General features: G+C 38.7%; 1 protein-coding gene across 4 annotated transcripts in view; it reads right to left on the reverse strand.

Moving 5' to 3' along the window:
* Positions 1-7,692, reverse strand: part of PRR16 (proline rich 16) — a 177,757-nt gene that overhangs the window by 37,309 nt on the left and 132,756 nt on the right. The gene's annotated exons all lie outside the window — the stretch shown is intronic.

The raw sequence follows: 7,692 nt of genomic DNA on the forward strand, positions 1-7,692 counted from the left end.
AAAAAAAAAAAAAAAAAAAAAAAAAAAAAAGTGGCTTGACAACACTATTAAGCACAGAATCTAGTCTCCTGGAGTGGTACGTAATTTACATTTCAAGCATTATAAGTGCTTATGAAATTTCACTCACATTTCTACCTCATTTTTTTCTAATTACCATTCAAATTTTATTCTTTGGAACAGACTCAGAAACCCCACTTTATCTTATATCAATGGTATTTAAAGAATAAAATGTTATGTACACAAGCTTGTGAAGTGGGCCCACGCGAACCTACCGAGGTTCAAGTCCATGTGTAAGGTGCTGCAGCTGGGTTGGGGCAATCCTGGACATGAGCACAGACTGGGAGAAGAACTCACTGAGAGCAGTCCTGCAGAGAAGGGGGGTTCTGCTGGACAAAAAGCTCAACATGAGCCAGCAGGATGTGCTTGCAGCCCAGAAGGCCAACTGCATCCTGGGCTGCATCAACAGAGAGGCCAGCAGGTTGAGGGATGAAATTGTCCCCTCTCTGCTCTGACCTTGTGATGACCCCCACGGAGTGCAGCTCCCAGGTCTTGTGCCCCCAGGAACAAGAAAGATGTGGATCTGTTAGAGTGGGTACTGAGGAGAAACACAAAAATGATAAGAGGTCTGGAGCACTTCTTCTCTAAAGAAAGGCTGAGAGAGCAGGGGAAGTCCAGCCTGGTGAAGAAAAGGCTTGGAGATGCCTTAAAACAGCCTCCCAGCCTTCTTCACTCAGAGGTTGGTAAGGCACTGGAACTGGTTACCCAGAGAAGCTGTGGATGCCCCATCCTTGGAAGTGTCCAAGGCCAGGTTGGATGGGTCTTTGAGTAATCTGGTCTAGTAGGTGACACCCCTACCCACACAGGGGGATTGGAACTAGGTGATCCTTAAGGTACTTTCCAACACAAGCCATTCTATGATTACGTAATCCAAAAACAGCAAAAGCTAGTCCAGCATAGGTTCTACTGTGGTTACTCAGCCTATCTAAATGTGGGACTCGAGGAGCACTCAGGGTTCTCTAGGCCAAGTCTGTGTCCCAGGTATGCCCAATCTGGGTAAAGGCCAAGAGAGGAGCAGTACCGCTCCTCTGCCTCCCATCCCTGTTCATCAGTTTCTACGCAATGCAAATGTAGGACACATGGGTAACAGCTGACTACCAAGGCACAAACCCACAGGTCAAATCAGATGAGAGATGAAATTACTTTCAAGTATAAGCAGTAGAATCAGAACAGGTCAGACCTTTTCTAGTCAGTAAGAGAAGAAGAAGAGTGGTACAATCTAATGGGCAATTCTCTATCAAACACAAACCAGTACAACAGTACAACACCTTCCTACACATAATATGTTTTATTTTTTGTGTTGCAGAATCTTCTGGCACTATTAAATAAATAAATAAATTCTGCTTTTTATTTCTGACATTTTAGGGCTTCTATACTAGTCCAAATTTTCTTTGAAAACATGCCATACAAAATGCAGTTGCTGAAAGCTCATGAAGTATTCACTTGAACATGATTTAACACTCACTGCATGTCTGAGAGAGAAATAATTAATCCCCTACATGTATGGTTAATGAATGATAGTGATACAAACCTGTTAAAAGAGGCACTAGTATATACAAATGCTTTTCTAATAGTTTCCCTGCTTCAGCTTGTAAGCTCAAATTGTTAGACCACCACTGAAGCTTGTTATGTTGGAATTATTCTTTCCAGAAATCAATGAGTCATTTTAATTTCTTTATAACTTTATTTCCTGTTCCCATAGCCATAAAAGAAATGACTGAAAAGTATGTCTTTGTACAGCTGGAGCAAGTATCAGGGTAAAGAAGAGGCAGAAAATGAACAATGCTTGTAAAATGCATTAACACTACAAAATTTATTTGTTGAGCCTTAAGTTTATATGAAGTTTTGCTTATCAAATTTATTGTGCTGCTTCAACTTTTTCCTTAATACTACTTCTGCCTCAGCAGTGCAATTCATACTCTATCAGCTGTTTATGAGAAAACTACAGAGCAGGTCTTTCAAAATAGTATATAAAAACACATACATGTCTCCCACATGAAGGAATGAGAAACAGTTTTAGTAGATTTACTCTCAAGCATGAGTGTGATTAGAATTGACCTCAGATTGCGCTGGACTATAACTACCTACTAAAACAGAATCTGACACATTGTGTACTTTTGCAGTGAACACTGTCTTTCTTCGCTTGTATAGCACAGTGAAAAATACAAACATAAATGATAATAAAACAAAATGTAAATGTATGTGCTTTAAGATGAAGCCAATGTTAACTATTGGCATTCAGATGAAGATTGCATTCTTATTTTTCTAATAGTATCTCATCCTGCCACTAAGATAATATCCTTCTAGTCACATTTTCATGAAAATACATGTTACTCGCCATCTAATACAAGATTTTTCTAATTAGAAAAGCAATTATTGTAAGAAAACGGTCCTTTCAGTAAGACTGTTTTCCCAGTTTCTGAAAAACACAGTTTCAAATAGTACAGCTAGTCTCCAAGAAGTGTATAATTATTACGTTTGCAAGTTAGACATACTCTTGAAATACTACTCTTGTATTTAAAAATCAGGTCACTACAAAAATAAAATAAATAATTACTCTCTGAGGTATCCAGGATGATACTCTGTTTTAACTTCCCAGTGACATATTATAAATAAGGCTGCAAAAATTTCAGGTGTGGAAATTAATGCATTGTCACACAAGTTTTCCAGCATGGACTGGTAACCAATGACTCCAATCAGTTATCACTGCAATGCAGGTAAGCACACAAGGCATCCCGTATCAGTTCTTGCAGAAGCCTCACAATTTTTTGAACCATGACACTTTTTTTTTTACTTTGACTTTTTGTCAAAAAGCGCGGGAACACCGAATCTTTATTGGATGAGTCTCCATTGCAAATTGTTCAGTAATTATTGCTGATATTATCACTTCCCTTCCTGGGAAGGGGCAATCCTGGTTATATGTACAGACAAGATGCTGAAGAGCAGCCCTGCAGAAAGGGATCTGGAGGGGTGTTTAACTGACAGCAAGCTGAACAGGAGCCTGCAGTGTGCCTTGGCAGTCAAGAGGGCCAACCATACCCTGGGGTGCATCAGGCATGGCATTGCCAGCCTGGTGATGGAAGGGATTGTCCCACTCTGCTCTGTGCTGATGCAGCTCCACCTTGAGTGTGTGCAGTTTTGGGTACTATGTGCAGTTTTGAGCACCACAGTTTTGAACACCGCAGTTCAGCAGTGTTCAGAACAGCACAGTTTGAGCACCACGGTTAAGAGCACCATAAGACTGACATAAAACTATTAGAGAGTGTCCAAATGAAGGGCAACAAAGATGGTGAAGGGTCTAGAGGGGAAGATGTATGAGGAGCAGCTGAAGTCACTCGGTTTATCCTGGAGGAGACAGGGAAGACATCACTGCGATCTACAACTTCCTCACAAGGGGGAGCAGAGTGGCAGGCGCTGAGCTCTGCTCTCAGGACAGCGACAGGATCTGAGGGAACGGCTTGAAGCTGTGATAGGAGAGGTTCAGGCTGGATTATCAGGAAAAGAGACTTTTCACCAAGAGGGTGGTTGGGCACTAAAACAGACTACCCAGGAAAGTGGCCACAGCACCAAGCCTGACACAATTCAAAAGTTTAATGCTCTCAGACACGTGATTATTTTTTTTTTTAATTATTTTTTTATTTTTGGTGGTCCTTTAGGGATCCAGGAGTTGGACTTGAGCCTTGTGGGTCCCTTCTAAATTGAATATTCTATGATTCTATTATATGTTTAACTAAATTTCAGTCAAATAATTACTCTGTTGATAGCTGTTCCCATTTTTGGGGAGGTTACTTTTTCACTAGTAATTCAATTGTCAGAATTTATAAAGGGATGACAAGGTGGCATGTATTTTAAAAAGCCATAACACATTACTTTATATATCATAAAGAAAGCAAATAAGTCCTGGATATTCTTATGGCTTTTTTTTAAAAAAAATATATATATATATATTTTCTGATTGATTTTAGACAGAAAGAACACAAACTGAAAGTTAAAGAAAAATTAAAAGAGACAAAACCTTCTATTTAATCTTGGTAGGATGACAAAATAATAATAATAATAATAAATAAAAAATACACCAACAAGCCCTTAGCAGGAAAAAAATAAAATCTTGACCACTACCTTATTAATGCAAAGAGGACTAGTGTTGTTTCTGCTGTTAAAAGTCCATTTATAATTCAACGATATCTGCAGGAATTATGTTTTAGAAAATAAATTTATATGAGAATTTCTTCTTTATGCATTCACTACTTTATTGGCATTATGGCAACCTGGTACAGAAATAAGTTATACATTTCTTAGAAGTTGCAAACTAGTTTCCCGTAATTTTAATGAAGAAGTGCATTTTATTAGAAGGATTGCTCAAATCACATCATAACTCAAATTCATTTTTTGATTATATCTTCTCCTCAGCTACACTGATTAAAGCATACCATTTGCAATAAATCATGGTATGTATATATCAATCCATTTCTCCTGCATCCTTACATGCTTTTTAGATACTAGCAAAGCCAAGACAGAAACCTACATCAATGTGACTGATGCTCATTCTTTTTTATCATTGTATAGTAAAATCAAAAGAAGCACATAGCCTTAGATGTTCACTTTTAATAAAGCAGTCATTAGGTCTCTTTTTGATTTAAAATAAATATAAACCCAGTGTCCAAAATGAAAGAAAGTATTTCTCCTATTTCACCGACAATCACATGCCTGTCTATAGATCACTTCCTACTTTGCATCAACACTAGTTTTGAGGAAAAAAAAAAAATCAGACAGGTTTGATTTCCCATATGGTTCACTGCTTCATCACATAAAATGACTGTGGTTGACTTATTGTAGGGCCTGGCAAAAGAATGAGCAGCTAAAATGGGTTAGGACTGTTTTTCAGAAACAATGCTGGGTAAAATGCATACTAAATGATATCAGCACTGGGAATTGAGGAGCATTTGTCTATGGCCACATCCACAGGCTGATTCTGAGGCTGATTCCTAGGCAGCCAAATAGCACTTTGGCTGCCAAAAGAATTTGTCACTACAGATGATCTCTGTTGCGGATTTCATACTGATACCAGAAAGATGTCTGATTCTGAAATAATCATTCTAAAAGGTAGAGAGGCACACCCAAGTATATCCATAAAAGTCATCCAACCCCTTCATTTCAAGTCAACACATAAGTAGAAGCAATTTATTAACACTCTGCAGTGAGTTGTCTGTTCATGAAATCCAAAGTTTTAATTTTCCATTTCTTCTAGCATGCTTAACTGCTTTTCTCATCTCTTTTCTTTGTCAATTACAAAACTGCATCTGCTGGAAACATCAGAAAATTATATTTTTCACCTGTCTTTTAATTAAAGGTGTAACCGCTCATCTCATGGTTAACAGGGAGTGTTAGGATAAATTACTTTGCCCTCCTGCTTACCACTGTAGATCTTCAAAGTGATTCCTCAGAATTAGTATGTCTGTTTTTAAGAGACGCCCAATTTTAATTTACAAACTTTGTCATGTGTATCACGGACTACTTTTCTAAGTAAGTTGCTTCATAGCTACATGACCTCATTGCATAGATCATTTCTAGTCTGATTGTATTAACTTGGACAAGAGCACCTTGTGTTTTTACTATATTAATGGGCCTTCTGTTATTGGAAACCTTATTTCCAATGAGTTCACAAGTGTGTCTTTTTCTAATCCTTTTTTCTCACACCTAAAAATTTTTAACTTCCAGGAAGGTTCTAAGAATATGAAATCACAAATTTGCTTTTCAATTATATTTTCTGAAGATCGATAATAAAGACATTTTCCAGTAACAGCATCACTAGATCTTCACAGAACCACAGAATCATAGAATGGCTCAGGTTGGAAGCGACTTTAAAGATCACCCAGTTCCAACTCCCCTGCCCTGGGCTGGGACACCTTCCACTAGATCAGGTTGCTCAGGACCTCATCCAACCTGGTCTTGAACACGTCCAGGGATGAAGCATCCACCACCTCTCTGGGCAACCTGTTATAATGCCTCACCACCCTCTGAGTGAGGAATTTCCTCCTAACCTCTAATCTTGGCACTCTTAGACACCACTTTTGCTGTTCAACCTGCTCATCAAGGCTAGTAATGCTAGGAATCAATGCTTCAACGTACAGCTACTAAAGTGAGCATGTCTAAGCTGTTCAAGTGGCCAAGATATTGTATTTTACCACATTAAAATCTTCTCAGAACAGATCTATGCTGAGTACTCTATCTGAAGTCCAGTGTGGTGGTTTTACCGTGCTAGGTAGCTGAACACCACAACCGCTCTCTCACTCCCCCTCCTCAGATGAGGAGGGGAAGAAGTAAAGGAAAGAACAACTCACGGGTTGAGATAAGGATGATTTAATTAAAGAGAAATATATATATATATATATATACACATATAATATATATATATATAATATATATTATATATAATAATATATAATATATTAAGGAAATATTAATATTAATTAAACAATTCAACTAAAGGGAAAAAAGGGAAAGGGGAAGAGGGAGGGGGAAAGGGAATAACTAAACAAAACAAGTAAAGGCTATGTGGAAGTGCAGAGGAAAAGAAATTACTCTCTACTTCCCACAAATGAGCGATGCTTGACCATGTCCTTGAAGCAGGGCCTCAACGCACATAGCCAGTGTTCAGGAGGAGGACAGACGTCTTCACAACGAGAGCCCACCCCTCCCCTCTTCTTCCTTTTTCCACCTTTTATTGCTGAGTGTGACATCATGTGGTATGGAATATCCCTTTGGTTGGTTTAGGTCAGCTGCCCTGGTGATGTTTCTTTCTCACTTTTTGCCCACCCCCTAGGAGGGTTAGAGAGAGTCCTGATGCTGTGCCAGCACAGCTCAGCAGCAGACACAACACTGGTGTGATACCACTGCTGTTCTAGCTACAAGTGCAGAGTGCAGCACTGTATGGGCTGCTGCAGGGAAAGTTAACATCCCAGCCAGACCCAGTACAGCCAGTAACAGGGAATATTTGCCATCTGTTTTTAGTATCTGGTGTAGTAACCACTCAGCATATTTTTTTCCTAGTACCACATATTTTTGCTTCAAAGCCCAAAGAGTTTTTTAGCCCATAGATAAAACACTCCTATCCTTATTTTAACCTGTTGACTTTAGTATTGCAATGGTTGTGATCTGTGAATAAATCTCTCTTTGAAAGATGTGTTCTGGACTAGTAAACAGGATAAAAAAATGTAGATGTTCACTTACTGGAAGAAGTAACTCTTTGCCCATCTAACAAGACAGCAACACTACCAGCTAACATACCACCACTGTACAAATACATCACTGTGGTCATATCATGACTTGGTTAAAATTGCATCAATGTATCATTGGGTGATCTTTTAAAAGTTCCTGAAGAGGAACCATTTACATCTATCCTAGGAAATGAGCCAGAACATTTATATTATGCCCACAGAAGCTAAGTACTGCACATCTTTGCACCAAAGTGATCCTGCAATCCACTATTTTTCATGATTCTTAATCACAATGTAACCACCTCTCCTGTCATCACAAATCAAGCAGAAGTGCTTATGTGATCAAATTACTTTTACCAGTCCCATATCAAGCCCTTGCTTCCCAAAGCGTGAGAACCACCCACCATTAAGGATGAAC

The sequence above is a fragment of the Oxyura jamaicensis genome, chromosome Z, assembly GCF_011077185.1.
Source record: "Oxyura jamaicensis isolate SHBP4307 breed ruddy duck chromosome Z, BPBGC_Ojam_1.0, whole genome shotgun sequence".
NCBI lineage: Eukaryota > Metazoa > Chordata > Aves > Anseriformes > Anatidae > Oxyura > Oxyura jamaicensis.